Source organism: Podarcis tiliguerta (genome assembly GCF_965153285.1).
Source record: "Podarcis tiliguerta genome assembly, chromosome: 5".
In the NCBI taxonomy this organism is placed as follows: domain Eukaryota; kingdom Metazoa; phylum Chordata; class Lepidosauria; order Squamata; family Lacertidae; genus Podarcis; species Podarcis tiliguerta.
This window is the reverse complement of record NC_139538.1, coordinates 83,897,720-83,914,828: the sequence shown is the minus strand read 5'-3', so window position 1 is coordinate 83,914,828 and position 17,109 is coordinate 83,897,720. Positions and strand designations below refer to the sequence as shown.

General features: G+C 42.7%; 1 protein-coding gene across 6 annotated transcripts in view; it reads right to left on the bottom strand.

Annotated features, from left to right (window-relative positions):
• USP54 (ubiquitin specific peptidase 54) overlaps positions 1 to 17,109 on the bottom strand; it is a 95,690-nt gene that overhangs the window by 58,920 nt on the left and 19,661 nt on the right. Inside the window, exons 3-4 of one of the 6 annotated variants that reach the window (XM_083440289.1) lie at positions 11,244 to 11,297; positions 10,582 to 10,754 (exon numbers count right to left, since the gene is read on the bottom strand). The exons of 4 other annotated variants lie outside the window; for them this stretch is intronic. The gene's annotated coding sequence lies outside the window, so the exon portion shown is untranslated. Of the gene's footprint in view, positions 1 to 10,581; positions 10,755 to 11,243; positions 11,298 to 16,626; positions 16,707 to 17,109 lie in introns of those variants that run through there. One more of the 6 variants, XM_083440288.1, reaches the window with a different exon arrangement.

The window sequence follows — 17,109 nt, the reverse complement described above, 5'->3', positions numbered from 1 at the left end:
GTTCCATTTGTTTCCTTGCTGAAAGCTCTTAAGGAGGTCTTAATATTTAATGACATTAAGGAAAGGGCTAGTCTTTCATTCAACTGCATTAAAATTCATTCTCTGAGAAATCTGTAAGAAGTCTTCTATCTATTGGGCCCTTAGGCAAGAAGCTATCAATAGACCCTTTAGCACCATCCATCCCCCTTTAGATTCAGAAGTCAGGGTCATTTGCCACCATGTGAAAGATCCCAAGAGAAGGAGGAAGACCTGATCCTGCTGCAGCTGATCTCTCCCCATTGGACCTATGTACCACCAACTACCCTGTGGTAACAATCCCAATGACTTTTTATATATTGCTGCTGTTAACGTATTTTAACGTTACTTTTACACCACCCTGGAAGGATCTGTATCCTGAAAGGTAGAACAGTAATAATAAATTACCAAGCATGAGGATTTCTGATAATATCCAGTCATAAAAGAAGAAGAACTGTGAGGGCTTTCAATTAAAAATGCACTTTGTTTTTAAGGTAACTTATATAGACAAAAGTGATTATAAAATTGGGAGCACAATTTATTAAAATAAAGCAAAAGGTTATGCAGCTAATATGGAACCCTTATTGGAGGGGGCATAAGGAACTTTATTCTCAAAATGCCTTGCAAATAAGTCACAGAGGACTAATTGATGACTGCAGGGAATCATCCGGGGCTATGAACCAGTATGAAAAGTTATGTTGCACAGCATACTTTAGACCAGGCTTCCTCAACCTTGGCCCTCCAGATGTTTTTTGCCTACAACTCCCATGATCCCTAGCTAGCAGGGCCAGTGGTCAGGGATGATGGGAATTGTAGTCTCAAAACATCTGGAGGGCCGAGGTTGAGGAAGCCTGCTTTAGACACAATGCAGCAGCAGGACCACTTTTCTGTCCAGATTGCTTTAAAACTGCCAGGTTCATTCTGGGTTCTCTACCTCCTGTGCTCTAGCTATGGTTTCGCTTGCTTAATTTCTAGCAGCTGTGCAGTAAACCACAGTCCCAGAGAGAATACTTGTGCCACTTGACTAGGTCAATTCAGCATCTTTAAACTTCTTGAGCAAGAGAGCTTGCCAGGTCAGCTGGAAACTGGGAGTTTGGAATCCTCCTGAATGCAGCAAGCCTCTGGGGGAGAGAAATTTTAGCTGGCCCCTTATCTTTGCAAAGGTTTTTTCCATTCCTAAGAGTTCCATTCCAACCCACTGTTACAACTATCCATCACAAAAGGTTTGTGATTGGTGTCTTCCACTCACAAACTGTCCCTTTTCTTGACTGCTACAGAATTCCATATTGATATATTACCAGCAACTTGCATAGGGCCAGAAACACAGTGGGACATCCCATGGTTGTCACAGTAGCCACAAGCAACCATAGTAAGGATTTTGAAATCTCATCCAGGACTAACAATCAGGGCATTTCCAACACTGGGTCCAGGACCATTTCTGTGAGCTCAATTACAGACAAACAGAAATCTCTATTCTGTCCCAAGAACGCTAGATACATAGACACAATAAAGCTGCTCTGCTAGACTAAGTGTCTGATGAGTGAGATGATGCCCTTGTGGACCATGTCTGTTCCAGCTCCCTGCCCAAACTCCATATGTTGATACTGTACATTATTTCACTAAAGGTAAAGGTACCCCTGCCCGTACGGGCCAGTCTTGACAGACTCTAGGGTTGTGCGCCCATCTCACTCAAGAGGCCGGGGGCCAGCGCTGTCCGGAGACACTTCCGGGTCACGTGGCCAGCGTGACATCGCTGCTCTGGCGAGCCAGAGCCGCACACGGAAACGCCGTTTACCTTCCCGCTAGTAAGCGGTCCCTATTTATCTACTTGCACCCGGGAGTGCTTACGAACTGCTAGGTTGCCAGGCGCTGGGACCGAACAACGGGAGCGCACCCCGCCGCGGGGATTTGAACCGCCGACCTTTCGATCGGCAAGCCCTAGGCACTGAGGCTTTTACCCACAGCACCACCCGCGTCCCACAATATTTCACTAGATTACTGTTTTTCCTTCAGAGAGCTCAGTGTGTGGTTTCCCTGCCCAATTTATCCTTGCAACAACCTTGTGAGGTAGGTAAGGCTGTGAGATGGTGACTGGCCCAAGGTCACATTTTGAGCAATACAGATGAATGGGAATTTGAACCTGGGTCCTCTGGGTCCTAGTTGGATACTCCGGCCACTATACAAGCCAAGTCTCAGTATCATATGACTGGTTAGCTTCATTCTTTAGGATCTAATCCTGCAAGATGTATGTTTTATGGGAGAGAAAGGACACAACATTAACTTGAATGAATTGAATGAATCATACAGAGAGTGGGTAGATAACAAGGAACCAAGGATTCCGTGGTCTAGAAGGAAGACCAAAAGCAGGGACAGATGCTATTTGGCTAGATCTTATTCTCTAGCTGGTTAGCCTACCCTCCCTGATCAGCTAAATGGCTCCTAGGAGGCCACCGGGACATTGCTGCTGCTGTGAGTGTGGAAAGAAGACCGCTCCCTGCTTGCAAGGCCCATTTTCACATGGCCTAGGGTGCAGGACCCACACTTACTCTGAGTATGTCAAAAATGTTTTTAAAAGTTTTTAAATGTTTAAAATACTTGTTAATTTATGGTGTTTTAAATGTTGTTTTTTTGCGCTTTGTGGGTGGGATGGACATTTGTCGGGGCTGGGGATTAGTTTAGTTTTAGTATAAATGTAACTCTCATTATTTCAATTAGTATTGTCTTGTTGGTTTGCTGTACAGTTTTATTTTGTTTAAAGGGGAAAGGGTATGAGTCATGGGGGTGCAGAGATTGTGTGAATGAACTTACTGCTTAGCTTATATTTTGAGTTGCTATTTTGTTAATGTTTTCAATATCATTTTATAGATTCTAAATGCCGCATTGATTTGTTAATGACACGACTCGCCGTAATTGTGAAGTTTATTTTTTAGTTGCTGTTTTGTTAATTTTTTAAAAAATTGAAATTGTTTTATTGATAATTTGTTAATTATTTTATATGATGTATGCTGTATTTGCAATATGCTATTATGTTTTATTTTGTTATGGTTATTTATTGGTTGTAAGCCACTTTGAGATTCATTTGAATGAATCAATCAATCATGCGATAGGTCCCACACCCCTAGCACAGCCAGTTGTGGCTGCAGTCCCCGTCATGCCCCCTCAGTCCTCTGGCCAGGAGCTACATCCACAGTTTGCTCACCCACCCAAAATGAACTGTGCCAGTTAAGGACTATGCTAAGTGAGTTTTATAGATTTCCAACAAATCCCTTTGCCTTATAATCCATATATGTGACTTGACGCACACCAAGTAGCTTGGCTCATTTTGTTGTGTTATCTGTTCTGCAGAGAAATTCTCCCCTGCTTTCTTGAAAAGTTGTAGTCTGGATTGCACAGTGACCTAGGGGAACTTGCATTCACAGCACTGCTTGTTGCACAGAACTTGTATGTACATGCAACAGGTGTGCTGCTCAGATGAGCAGAGCATTTTCTGAAAGCCCTGCCCCTAGGCATGAGAGGTTTCAACCCTAAGGCCCCATCCATCCAGGTGCCATAATGTTTTATGTCAAGAGCTGTCAACACTACTCACTTTCCCATGGGACAGTCAACTTATTTTTTTCACACCAATCTCAGTAAAAAGAGTATGTGCACACACCCCTAGAATAACCTATCAGTTTATATGAGAAGCAGGCTTATAAAAATGGGAGTGTGCTGTTAAGAGTAATTCAAAGGCTGCATCATCTTGAAATCTAGTAAATGTCTGTGGGTTGGTGTTTGTTTTATATCTTGTCTAATGCGACACTGGGAGATGTGGAAGGCATGAAACACACTATTGCAAATGGGCACTACCTGTGAAATGGTCATACAGTGAGAAATAACACTCAAATTCAGGTTAATACAGGCAAAATGGACAAAGTAGGATAAAGGCAACAGAGACCACAGAACTCCTGTGAATCCTTTTGAGCAATTTCCTGCTTTGTAGAAGTTTAATCAAACATCTAACAAAAGTCAGGCAATTTTGAAGAGACAGTACGGGCTTAAAAGGCACTTTAGCTCACATAAGCAGCTGCAGGGGCATCACAAGCCCTCAACATGCTTCAGTTTTCCTGACAAGCAGCTATGAATTCTTCTCTAATTACTCCTACTTGTAAAATATTTGTTCCTCTGATGCCATGGAGAGTGCAGTGACTGACTGACTACTCCCTAGGAAATAGATCTGAGGAAAACTCTGGGACAGCCTCAAATTACTACACTGAACACATCTGATTCTCCTGATAGGGAATCTGTTCTAATACACAAAGAGCACTCGAATGTCCAACTGGTCAATTGTGATGTACTGGTAGATCCCCAGGAGGTTTTGGTAGATCGCTGGATCCCTTTCCTTAGCGTAGGTAAAACAGAATCCGACCCTGTCCTGTCGCTCCACCCTCCATTGTTCCACGATCTGCAGAAGGAGTTTACTCAGCAACCTGTTGATGAGTGGCTGTTCCACTTTCCCCCTCCCTAAAAAAAGCTTAACAACTATTTGACCTAAACCCCCCAAAAGGGGGTTGATCACTGCCAGTTTTTAATTCTGTGAGTAGATCGCAGTCTCTTGGGAGTTGGTCACCCCTGGTATAGAAGTATTTGCTACTGAATAACCAGGCAAAAGAGAATGGTCTCTTTAATTCAAACAGAAGCTCAAGTTATGCTTAAGCCCTGGAAATACTACAAGAATATGGAGCATTCTCACACAAGCTATCCACTTTACCTCTTCCCTGCTATGAGAAAGGAAGAAGAAAAGGAGAGGGGGAGAGGTCAGAAAAGTATGACAAATATTCTATGGAAAACCCCAAAGCATCAAGCACCAAAGGTTCTCTCTTGAAACTGCTACTTAAAACCGTTCCATAACTGACCAACTATCCCTTATTATCTAGGGACAGTTCATAAGTTTTGAAAGTATCGGGTACATGTCTGTATTTCATGTAATGCCACAGCATGCAAGGACCTCATCCAAACCTGCCAAGGTTCTTCTGGGGAGGCCATTCTCTTGGTCCTGCCACTCTCCCAGGCATGCTTGGTAGGGATGCAACAGAGGGCCTTCTCAGAGGCTGCTTTCAGACTTTGGCATTCCCTTTCTGGAGAAGTTTGACTGACTCCCTCCTTCTCATTTTTCTGCTGGCAGGTGAGAACTTTCTTATTCCAACAGGCATTTGGGAAATCTGCTTTTAATGAAAGGGTGCCTAGTTGGTTTTATTGTAATTATTTGTATAATTTTAATAGATAGAGATGATAGATAGATAGATAGATAGATAGATAGATAGATGATAGATAGATAGATATAAATTTCTATTAATTTATCATCACCATCATCACCATCATCCCTCCTTTTAGTTGTTCTTATTTTATCTGCAAGCTGCCTATTATCTCTGTTATGGAAAGGGCAGGATAAATATAGAATAATGAGGTTACGGTTAGCAGAAGGATGACTTCTTGAGCAATGAAACTTCTCTCTTCTACCTACAGACCTGTTCTGAGTTGAGGAAAGCCCCATAACAGATTGGAGGGGGGAGAGAGGGGAAGTTCTATTGCACAAAAGGAAGTCTTTGTGCTAATGGTTGAATACAACCCAAAGAAAGAAAAAGCCACACACTGCAGAGTCTTGTAATAGTCCCTACCTCGCCATACGATGTACACTCTGTAAAGAAATGTATGTCCCTTACACACCAGAAGGGAGAGGTAGTCTACTGGCATATATCCACTAATGCTTGCAACGTGATGTGTTTTTACTAGAGTAAATATTGAGAAAGACTGGAAAAAAGCAGCGCAACTGTTGACACTGCAAAGCTTTTTATAAAAAGCTAAATAAGAATGGATAAATATTTAATAGTGCAGCAGGAACTGAAGAGGCAGAAGTGTTGCTGAATACTTTCCATTTATTTATTTATTTAGAAGATTTATGCCCCGACTTTCAATCCAATTATTCTCACAGTGGCTTACAAGCAACAGGCTGTGATAACAGGAAGAGAAAAATTCCATGCGCATGAACATGCGCACACATACACACATGAAGCCTTCCCCCCCGTGCCTGACAGAAGGTGCCAGGGTACACTTCTGTTCTCAATCTTTGAAGGGTCCCTGTGCAAGATGACTGCTGGGCCCCCCCCTGTAGTACCCAAGTGTCCTGTTTCCTCTCTCCGCCCACCAGCAAAGCAACCTTAATTGCTTGCCCCCCCCCTTTTTAAACTTTATACAGAGGTTGCTGGTGGGCACAACCGGAAGTTTGCTGTCCATCATGCCCAACAACTAACTCTGTAAAAAGTGTTCTTAAAAGTAAAAGGGACTCATTTCCTACCACCACCCACTATGCAGCCTGGTTGATCCATTTATCCCTTCTACCTGTGCCAGTTGGGGGCAGGGGCACAGATAAAATAATCCCTTTGTCTTTTGACAGAGGTTTTTGTAATGTGCATTGGGCAGCAAAGCTCCAAATGGCACCCATTTCCCTAGAGAAATTTAATATAGTGGCCATGACAGAAGGGGTTCATTGCAGCTGCACACCAAGAGATCCCTTTAGTTTCTTCCGCTCTTACAATGACCAAGGGTAAAGAATCAGTCACACCCACCAACTTCATTTCCCTAGAGTGCCTGGGCTCCATGTGGGACCACAGGCACACTGGGGAAATGAAGACGGTAGGTGCAGTTGGAGCTTCACTTTGCAATACACCCACCTCTGCAAAAAAGACTTTTAAAGGTGAACAAATCTATTGGTGCAGCTGCCCCTGTAATTTCTTTCGCTCCCTGCTAAGCTGCAGGATCCTGGCCTTGCGCCCTGTTATTTGTCCCTAAGGTAGATGCAGCTGAGGTCAACCCAGAGTTGCAGCCAAGTGTTCTCTCTGGCAGGGAGAAGAGAAAGAAATCCCCTTCAGCTGCTCATTCTTGGGGTGATGGATGGACCAGGCTGGTCTTCCCGTTGCCATAATGTTCTTTCCCAGGAGGCAGGGGATGATCAAATGACTTAGCAATCATATAAATTAGCAGCCTCAAAGTAATGTGCATTAAATAGATACAAGTGGGAGCTGCAACAAAATGCTGCTGTTTGGAGTGCTCCTGTTCGGGGTTCCAGTTAGCTAACCATAACATCTCCCAGGATATGGAAAATATCCTGGATTCCTGGAAGTATCACTCTCTCCCCAAGTTTTCCATCTCTTCCCCTGAACAGGAAGTCAGCATTCCATGGCCACTGCACATGCTCAGTTCTTAATGCACTTTCCTCATTCAGGTTTCCCCCCTTCATTTTTATTTTTGTATTTTTGTATTTCTGGAAACCTACTGATACCACTCTTTTCATGGAATAAGCCTATGATCTTTCATATTTGTCAGAGATAAAATTCTTTGTTGACAAAGATACGTTGTGGAAAACCGTAGAGGAATAGCCAATGCTCTTGAAGAGAGGCATGAATACTGTTTCTGGTTGTATATATATATATTTTAATAAATGATATTATCCTATCCTATCCTATATTACACTGAAACATTTAAATGTTTCTTTGATTGTCCTCAACTCTGCCTACCGCACTTGCCATTCTCTCCTGCCACACCAGTGCAGCATGCCCTACCCTTTGAGAACCACTATGATTTAGTCAAATCCCAGACACCTGCTAAATCTTTGTTTCCTAAACGTGGGAAAATCCACTAACATATCACGACCTTTAGCTTTTTATGATACAAACTTCCCAATAAAGTAACAGAGCACAATGTTTTCACAGCTTGCTCTCTCTGCCAAGTCATAGCTTAGGGGGGAAAGGGATTCCATAACAGTTGTTTCAGAAACAAAATGTTCAACAGAAAAAAGAGGCGGGGGACACACAGAAAGATCACCACAGCAAAATTTAGGTTTGTTTGTTTGTTTCTAAGTTACATCAAACACAACGTAATCTTCCTTAATAATGTACACCAATAGCACCTGATCCAATAAAACATATAACCTCAATGCTTTCAATGCTGGCAGCTAACAGTGAAGCTGTTTACAATGAACAGAACTAGCAAAGTTATCTTCTTTATCTTGATAGAAAAAGAGACAGTATTCAAACATATCTGAAGTCAAGCCTCCCCCCACAACCTGCCCCTAAGCAAAAAATAAGTTTGGTTTGCTACAAATCTAAATGCTAGGGAAAGAAAGGATATTATTGTTTCACAATGCCTAACTTCCAAAGCCAGGAAATCTGATATTTAAGTTAAATAAAACAATAAAATTCAACAGGGATCGAACTTGCAATCTCATCAGCACCATGCTCTAACCAACTGAGCTATCCAGCTGATGACTGGGTGGAGTTGGAAACTGAATATATCTGTAGGGCCACAGGGTTTCACATCCTGATCTAGACCCACTTCAGTCTTGCTTCCAGCAAGCTCTGAGAAATAAAACCACCCCACTGGGTGACACATATCAGGAAAGAGACAACAACTGTGCATATCATGCTTGGTATGATTGTATTGTTCTGGACAGTTTTGTCGGGGTGGGAATGGAAGGCATAACGTTTTGATAATTTGGCTGAATCGTTCCAGAAGGTAAAACTGAGATACAAGTGCTTTGGACCATGACATTTATGTGGTAAGGTTCTGCAAGTTTCCCATGCTATTCAAAAACTCCCATGCCATTCAATATTACATGAAACTGCTTGGAGAGGATGTGACCGTCTGATCTAGCTAATGAGGAAGGAAGTGTTAGGCCTTTTAAAAGCGGAGTTGGGAAGTATTTCTTAGGAGCTTGACTCATGGTACCCAAAAATGAGGAGGTTGGCTATCAGGATTAGGCTTTATCAATGGAGTGAAACTCCTCCATATCAATTCATTTTGGCACCAGATTAAAAGTACTGTGTTTTCCTAGTCTTTTAATTGTTTCCAGATTGGTCTATGGTTGACTATTAAGGAATTTGCTGATCTTTTATCTAACTGTTTTTAATCACTGTTTTGCATGTTTATTGCAAAGCACATCGAAAACATTTTATTGGCAGGGTAGAAAAAAGGTTTTAAACCAATTAGCTAAATGATTAACTTCTGCAGTCACTAACTATGTTTCCAAACACTATCTCTACAGCTACAATGACAAGTTTTGTTTTCTAAACATCAAATAATCTAGTACTGCACTCAGTACTAGACTGATGCAGTCCTGAAAGCGCAGAATTTCACCAAGTCAAAGTCAAACTGCCCTGAAGGAAGAAGTGAGGGTTATTTAAATTTAGATGCATTAAGATTTCTTCTTAAAACTGATTCTCTTTTAACCTCTCTAGCTTAAGTCAAATAATCTCCACAGATATTTAATCTTTGTATACCTCCTGAAAATACTGTATAAGTGGGGTCCAAATTCAATAGGATTTTTAAGATATGGTTAGGATTGTGATGTTAATTGACAAAAAGTTTGATGGCGTGGAGGACAATCTCTCTCTCCACCCCATACACTCAGTACAGCTGCACTGAGTATAGAAGGAGTTGTGGCATTTATTATTGTCAATTCAGCATTTCTTTTCTTTCAAGACCACTTGGAAGTATAGACTGCCAGTGGTTCTTTGATCACAGACCCACTGCCCTGTTAAACTTAAAAGTATTGATCTTTATCTTGGACCATAGTTGGAAAAATCATAGAAATAGATTATTGTTGCAGCTGTCTGGACTGCAGAACCGAATGCATGTGATTCTTACAGGACCGAACATATCATGCTGCAAAAACGGAAAGCCACAAGCTCTCCTGATGTAGATCAATGGGTGAAAGACCTCTGAAATCTTGCAGCTCAAATACTTTATATAAAAAGAGGGATGTAAGATAAATTTCAAGGTATTTGGCAGAATTTCTTAGAATTTCCCCTTTACACTCCTACCTTCTGTGCCAGCAACATATTTATTTTTTCTTCATTGAAAAGGGGAGAATTAGAAAAAGAGAGACGAGAGAAACAATTGGAAGAATAACCAAACTAGATATATGTATAAATGATAGTGGTAAATTGTTTAATATGCAGGGGTATATTCCTAACCCCACTTACCTGGGAGTAATCCCATTGAATTCAATAGAACCTATTTCTGAGTATACATTGTTAGGACACAGAACTGAACAGCATGGGAAAATGAAGCTCAATCTTATATGTCCTGTATAACCAAATACAGTACATCACTGGGAAGAAGGGAGCAAGATGGTCTCTTATTGCAAAAAAAATAAAAATGTTTTAAATATTTCCATAAACAATATTTTAGAAGTTTAATCAAAGGAAACCTTAAACACCATAGATCTGTCACAGCAATAGGTGCAATAACATTTCCCCTCCCAGTAATATTTAAGGCCTAGCAAGGGTTTTAATCCTACAGCTCTCAGCAAAGAGCAAGCAGCCGAAACATGAAGCACTGACAGTACAAGATGGAAAGGATGCTGATTGACTGTCAAAACAGGCAGTACAAGCATGGGGATGGGGGAGAGGCAATTGATTCCATCTGTCCACCTCATTCCCTGGCAGCTCTACCAGACTGAGCATTGTTGACCTGCAGAACAACTGTTGGGGAAATCCCTAGAAATTAGCAAGGGTATGCTGTTACACTTACTTTTTATTTACATCACGAGATGACTGAGGGTGTATGTGTGCCCTTCCTTCAATCACCAAAAATCCCCAACAATGCTTTTGCAGCTCTGCAGCCTCACTATTGCCTGTGCTTCCTGGAAGGTGTTTCGAAACAGAAGGACCTGTGAGCAGCTGGTGATGCTACCTGTGGAGAGCCTGGGAATGGCAAAATATTTTTGCATTGCTTTCAAGTGTTCCAGCACCAGAACTGCACAAGGATTGTGGTTTTTTAAAAAATTAATTAAAGGAAGCATGGACACAAGCATAGAAACATTCATGCACACATACTCAGTTATCTTGTAATTTAAATAAAAGGTAAGTGTCCTAGCACATGTCAGTATATGTCAGTGCGGGGGCTTTGCATTGCCGCACCGCCCCCGGCGTTTCCGACAGTACACCTGCTAATTTCTCCTAATTTTCACCATCTTGCCCCAGTTTTTGAGGGCAATTTCTTCCCCAACCTCTGTGAGCGGCTGAAAAAAAAATCTTGCACAAAATATTAGCACAGCTCTAGTTTCAGCATTATCCTTTAATTCTGCTATTTGTTCTGGGATCTATAGCTCATAAAATTATTAATAGAGGGCATTTTCATAACAAACAGCACTGAGATTTGTTCAGTTCAAACAGATCGTGAGAAGCTACCACTTATTCATGATGAACAGCATGGCGTGAAACAATACTGCCCAGATGTAATTATGCCTGTTTAAAGATATTATAAAAACACAAGTATAAGATCACACACTTTCCCACACACTCCCTGAAAAATATGAGCCAAAGGCCGTTTCAACTATCGGAACTTTCTGGGATTCCCAAGTAGTATGGCCTGTACATATTTAATCGCAAATGCTGGACTGAACAGAAACCACAAAGAACTATCATTAATAACAACAGAGCATAGGAAATCTTTCTATGCTGTACTTCAGTGCAGCTGCTCCAATACACTTTTACTCAATTTACACTGGGAAGCTAAGTGGAAGAAATTAATTGCAAAGACACTTCCACCAACAGGTAGAGAATGCACCTGCACAGGAGTTTACTACTCTGAACAGTTTGAATTTACTAGCATACCTGGCATTTTGCTATGAAAAATTCATATAACACTAAAGCCCTGAATAGGCATGGACATTGAAACTATTAACCTACAGTTGAGGAGCACCAACTCAAACTGCATGACCCACAAATCCAAGTTCCGCGGCATCATTTAGCTGCAAGGGTTTAGTGCACTGAAGCAGAATGTATGCAATGGCTTTGCAAGATAGCACACTGGAAAAGATGTGAGCAGAGGTGACGGCAAAATCCTACCACCACACAGACAGAACTACAATTTGGTCCATGAGCTAATATGCTGCCCCAGGCATCTCTTCTTGAAAAAAAATGGTATCTTTTGAAATATAAATGCTACATCAACCCTCAAATATGCAGCAACACCCTACTTTCTCACATATGCAGTACTTCATTCCTCGTGTATATATGTGTGCACACATACGTACACATACACAATAGCACAAGCACATTGTCCCCTTTTCAAGACCCATGGACAGACTCTTTGGGGTATGGGGCCAGAGATTCAGAGGAAGTATCAAAGTAAGAGAGGGATTTGCCCCTGGAATAAGTCAAACTTTACTGTCCAGAAAGATGTAGCACAGGAGCGGACTGTTTTATCACCATCACTCCAGCCTGAGAAAGTTACACTGACATCCTCAAATTCTGAGGACTCCAGAAAACTACAGTCACTTCTGTGCCATCAGTCAGTGGTTACTCCTTCCTCCTGGGCTGTGTCCAGAAAGTGGTGTTGGGGCGTGAGTGCTAAGACCCCTGGCGTTCACTTGTGGGGTGTCTCAGGGCTTTATCCACTCCCCCATGCTTTTTCACATCTATATAAAATGGCTGGGGGTTTGGGCTGAGTGTCCACTAGTATGCAGATAATAGCCATCTCTAACCTCTCACTGGCGGGACGCGGGTGGCGCTGTGGGTTAAACCACAGAGCCTAGGAGTTGCCGATCAGAAGGTTGGCGGTTCGAATCCCTGCAATGGGGTGAAGCTCCCGTTGCTTGGTCCCTGCTCCTGCCAACCTAGCAGTTCGAAAGAATGTCAAAGTGCAAGTAGATAAATAGGTACCGCTCTGGCGGGAAGGTAAACCATGTTTCCATGCAATGCTCTGGTTTGCCAGAAGTGGCTTAGACCTGGAAACTGTACGTGGCTCCCTCGGCCAATAAAGTGAGATGAGCGCCACAACCCCAGAGTCGGCCACAACTGGACTTAATGGTCAGGGGTCCCTTTACCTTTAACCTCTCACTTAAATCAGAACCAGTGAAGGCGGTGAATGTTCTGTGTGAGTGGCTAGAGGTGGCTGGGAGAGATGGCAGTCCACGGATTGAGGCTGAATCCCAACAAGACAGAAGTACTGTTTCTGGGGAACAGGGGACGGGCATGTGTGGGAGACTTGCTGGTCCTGAATGGGGTAACTGTGCCCCTAAAGAACCAGCTGTGTCGCCTTGGGGTCATTTTGGATCCACAGCTGTCCATAAAGGCACAGGTCAACTCTGTGTCCTGGGCGACTGTTTAGCAACTCCTTCTGGTATGCTAGGTGAGATCCTGCCTGTCTGCCCACTGTCTTGCCAGAGTGGTACATGCTCTGCTTATCTCTTGCTTAGACTACTGTATTGCCCCCTACAGGGAGGTAATCCAATTAATCCAGAATGCGGCTGCTAGACCAGTGTCTAGGAATGGTCGCCAGGGCCATATAACACTGGTCCTAAAATATCTACATTGGCTCCCAGTATGTTTCTAAGCACAATTCCAAGTGTTGGTGGTGACCTTTAATGCCCTACATGGCTTTGGCCCTGCATGCTTGAAGGAGTGTCTCCACCCCGCATTGTTCAACCTAGAAACTGAGGTCCAGCTAGTTCCTTCATGATGAAAACTCAGGTTACAGAGAATCAGGCAGAAGGCCTTCTTGGTAGTGATGCCCATGGTATGGAACACCCTCCCGGCAGATGTCAAAGAGATTAATAATTATACGACCTTCTGTAGACATCTTAAGGCAGCCCTGTATCAGAAAGCTTTTAATGTGTGATGTTCTGTTGTGTTTTTGTATATTCTGTTGGAAACTGCCCAGAGTGGCTGGAGCAACTTAGTCAGATGGGCAGAATACAAACAACAACAACAATTACTACTACTACTGAAGACCCTTTAACTGCTGGCTCAGTCTGGGCTTGCTTGTTGCTGAAGCAACATTTGACTCTCGAGCCTGAGTGGCAAATGGAGCTATCCACAGTGCTACTTGCTTTGCTTGCCTTGCCTTAGCAGAATTTGATCTCTGCTTTGCTAGACTTTCCCCTTCATGGATCACTGCCTTGCCGTGGCGAAGGGGCTTGAATAACTCAGAGAAGCTATGAGCTATGCCGTGCAGGGCCACCCAAGATGGACAGGTCATAGTGGAGAGTTTTGGCCAAACGTGATCCACCTGGAGCAGGAACCGGCAAGCCACTCCAGTATCCCTGCCAAGAAAACTCCATGGACAAAGACACTGGTCCATGGGGTCACGAAGAGTCGGACATGACTAAACGACTAAACAACAACAAAATTGCTAGACCTTGTCTTGTTGGAGGGATGGGAAATCTCAGGCCCAGGGACCAAATGCAGCTCTTGGTGCCTCTCTGTCTGGTTCTTAGAATTCTCCCCAGGCACATCCTCTCACCATCCCTGTTGTGTACTCTCCTTGAGTACTTTGCCTGGCTAGAGCATGTCGTTGATAATGCTTATTGCTTGCCTGGATGGAGAAGAGTGTGGGTAAGTACAGTAAACCTACTATACAAATGTAACATTAATATTCACCGTTCTGTTCATTTTTGCTTATGGCTCTACCCACCACTAGCATGTAGTTTCCAGGTTGAAAAAGTTCCCTACCCCAACCTCCTTGGAACCTGGCTTCCGCTTTGCTGGTCTTTGCTTTAGTAGAAGCTGAACCTTGCCTTGCTAGATCAGAACCTGGATATCCTTGACTTTGCCTTGGTTTCCTTGCTGGAACACAAATTTGTGCCTAACATCAACCCACAAAGACATCTTGAGCTATAACCTCATCTGGCTGAGACCACTGCCTGGAACAGAACAGTCCTTTACCTTCAGCATGAAACAAAGTGGTAGAGCAGCATTTGCAGGTCTGTAAAATCCCACAGCAGGGTCCCCACCTCCACAGCACAAGTGGTACACCTAGGGATCTACAAGAGGTGGATTCCTAGCTCTCGACTAAACTTGCAGGTCTAACAGTTACCATGTAATTCTTAAAGCTTTTAAGAACACAGCTAATGAACTCCCTTTCTAATGAACAGTGTACGTTTTCAGAACATGTTTTATGTTGGGCTAAAGCAAGTCCATTTGCTTCTAGTAGTTCTGAATACCTAGCTCCCCTCCATTCATGAATCCAACTTCCAAATGTACATCTTCAACCTATAATAAATACACACCTAATCAGTAAGGGATGGTTAGCTCTGTAGAAATAGGCCTACCCAAAGATCAGGTACTTTCTTCTCCTGTGACCCTATGAAGCTGATAGAATAATCTCAGGCAGTAAGGCAGCCACAACAGGGCATGTGTGTGCCCTAGAACCTACTGAAAGCCATGTGCTGATAAGCATCCAAGGGGACCATGGGATAAAAAAACTGAGGCAGCACCAACACATAAGTGCAGCATTCTTGTCAGGGACTGGAGCATTCACATCGGAACACTGAGAGTCAGGTTCCGGTTCCCTTAACATGCTGTGCTAGCAGGAGAGTTCATCGGAATAGGAGCTTGCAGGCCTTTCAAGTCATCAGATGGAAACCTCAAGCAGAATTCTTCTGGCAAAGCAGTCATGTGAACAGGATGAACCAATTACCTTCCTTGTATATAAACTCTGGGCCTCTTCACACTGAAACTCAGCTCACCTAGGGGTGCCATTCCACACTGCCTGTTTCTCTCTATATGCCAGTACCCCACTGCCTATAGCAACTTTCTCCACCAAACCATAATTCTACTTTCAACTTCACAAGACACAACAGCAGGTACATTTTACCTATGTCCAGTAATTCATACCTGGTAGATACTATAAACACTAAAGATGCAAGTAGTGTACACAAAGAACCTTTTATGAAATAGCCAGTAAGTCTTTCAATCCAATTACAGATTCCCTTCCCTTAAAATACTGCTTTCATCAAAAGTAAACATTTCACTTCCTCCTGAAATTTACACGTGTCAGAGCAAACAACAATCCACTACAGCCACATGCTGTAACTGCAGTCTTTCTAGGTTCTGTGCTAGCTTAATTTAGGTCTACTATTACAGTTCAATACCTACCATACCTATCCACTAGCACTAACTGCTTCTCCTTGTGTATGTGGGTACCTAAGGAGTCTGTAGAGGCCTGGTTATTTCTGAAAGAGAATACTGAGAAGAATGGCTAACAAGTCACCATGAAGCCACTATTTAGAGACCCTCTGTTCACCTAGATAATGTGGTGCAATGCCAGAACTATTTCAGCGCAGTCCAACAATCACATCACAGACCATGAAGCAGGCTGACAGCTGATATCAAAGACAAGAAAGGAGCTAACTTTTGTTATTCTTGCCCATCTTGCATGTGTTAATTACATTTGCAAGCCAAAAATTAAAAGCCAAGGTACAAGCAAGCAGTGCCTGGGGACCAAGGACATTTCTCATCAATACAGAACTACATTTTGCCACAAGTGAGTGCTACAGCACTGCCTCTTAGTATAAAGAAGGCAGTATGAAAAGGCAGATAAAATTACTCAATAAGCCACGCAGCATGCTTTTTTCCCTAGGAAGAAAGCATATGACACTTACTGTCATTAGGAAGAAACCTAAGAAATGTTACCTCTAAACATGGGGCACTAGTAATTTTTAAAAAACACCTTTTCAAACCAGCGTCTTTCCACAGTCCTCAATTAAGAAGCATGCTCTTTGTATCACCTTCACACAGCAATTAATTCCTGAAGACTGCGGATGACTTCAGCAATATTTTTAATACTTACAAACTGCCTGTGCTCTAGCCATTTCTTATTCCTCCCAGCTGGAGATCTGCAATTAGGAAATCATTCCCTCCTCTGCATCCGTCTCTCTCAAGCAGGTCTACTTAGAAAGATGACATCATCTCTACAGACATGCACCTGATTCTCAGGAAACTGCCCCTCCTCCAACAAGCAGGTCATTTTTTTTTTAAAGTGACAGCCAGAGACCGCCCTTGCCAGTGTGTTCTCGGCACTGTAGAACATACTCCCGTAATCATTCAATTTCTGCATTTTTCCTGCTCTGCTCTGCTCAGCCTGGATGTAAATTGCTCCTTTTGGGTGGGGGGGGGGGACCCACAGCAAAGAAATGTCATTTTTCGCTGAAATGCAGGTGACAATTCACAATTCCTCTATAACAAGCAATAAACCAAAGACAATGCAGTTTAGTCCCATAATTCTGCCCCAAATGTGTAAAGGTAGATGAGAGAAATCTCTCTTTCATATTAA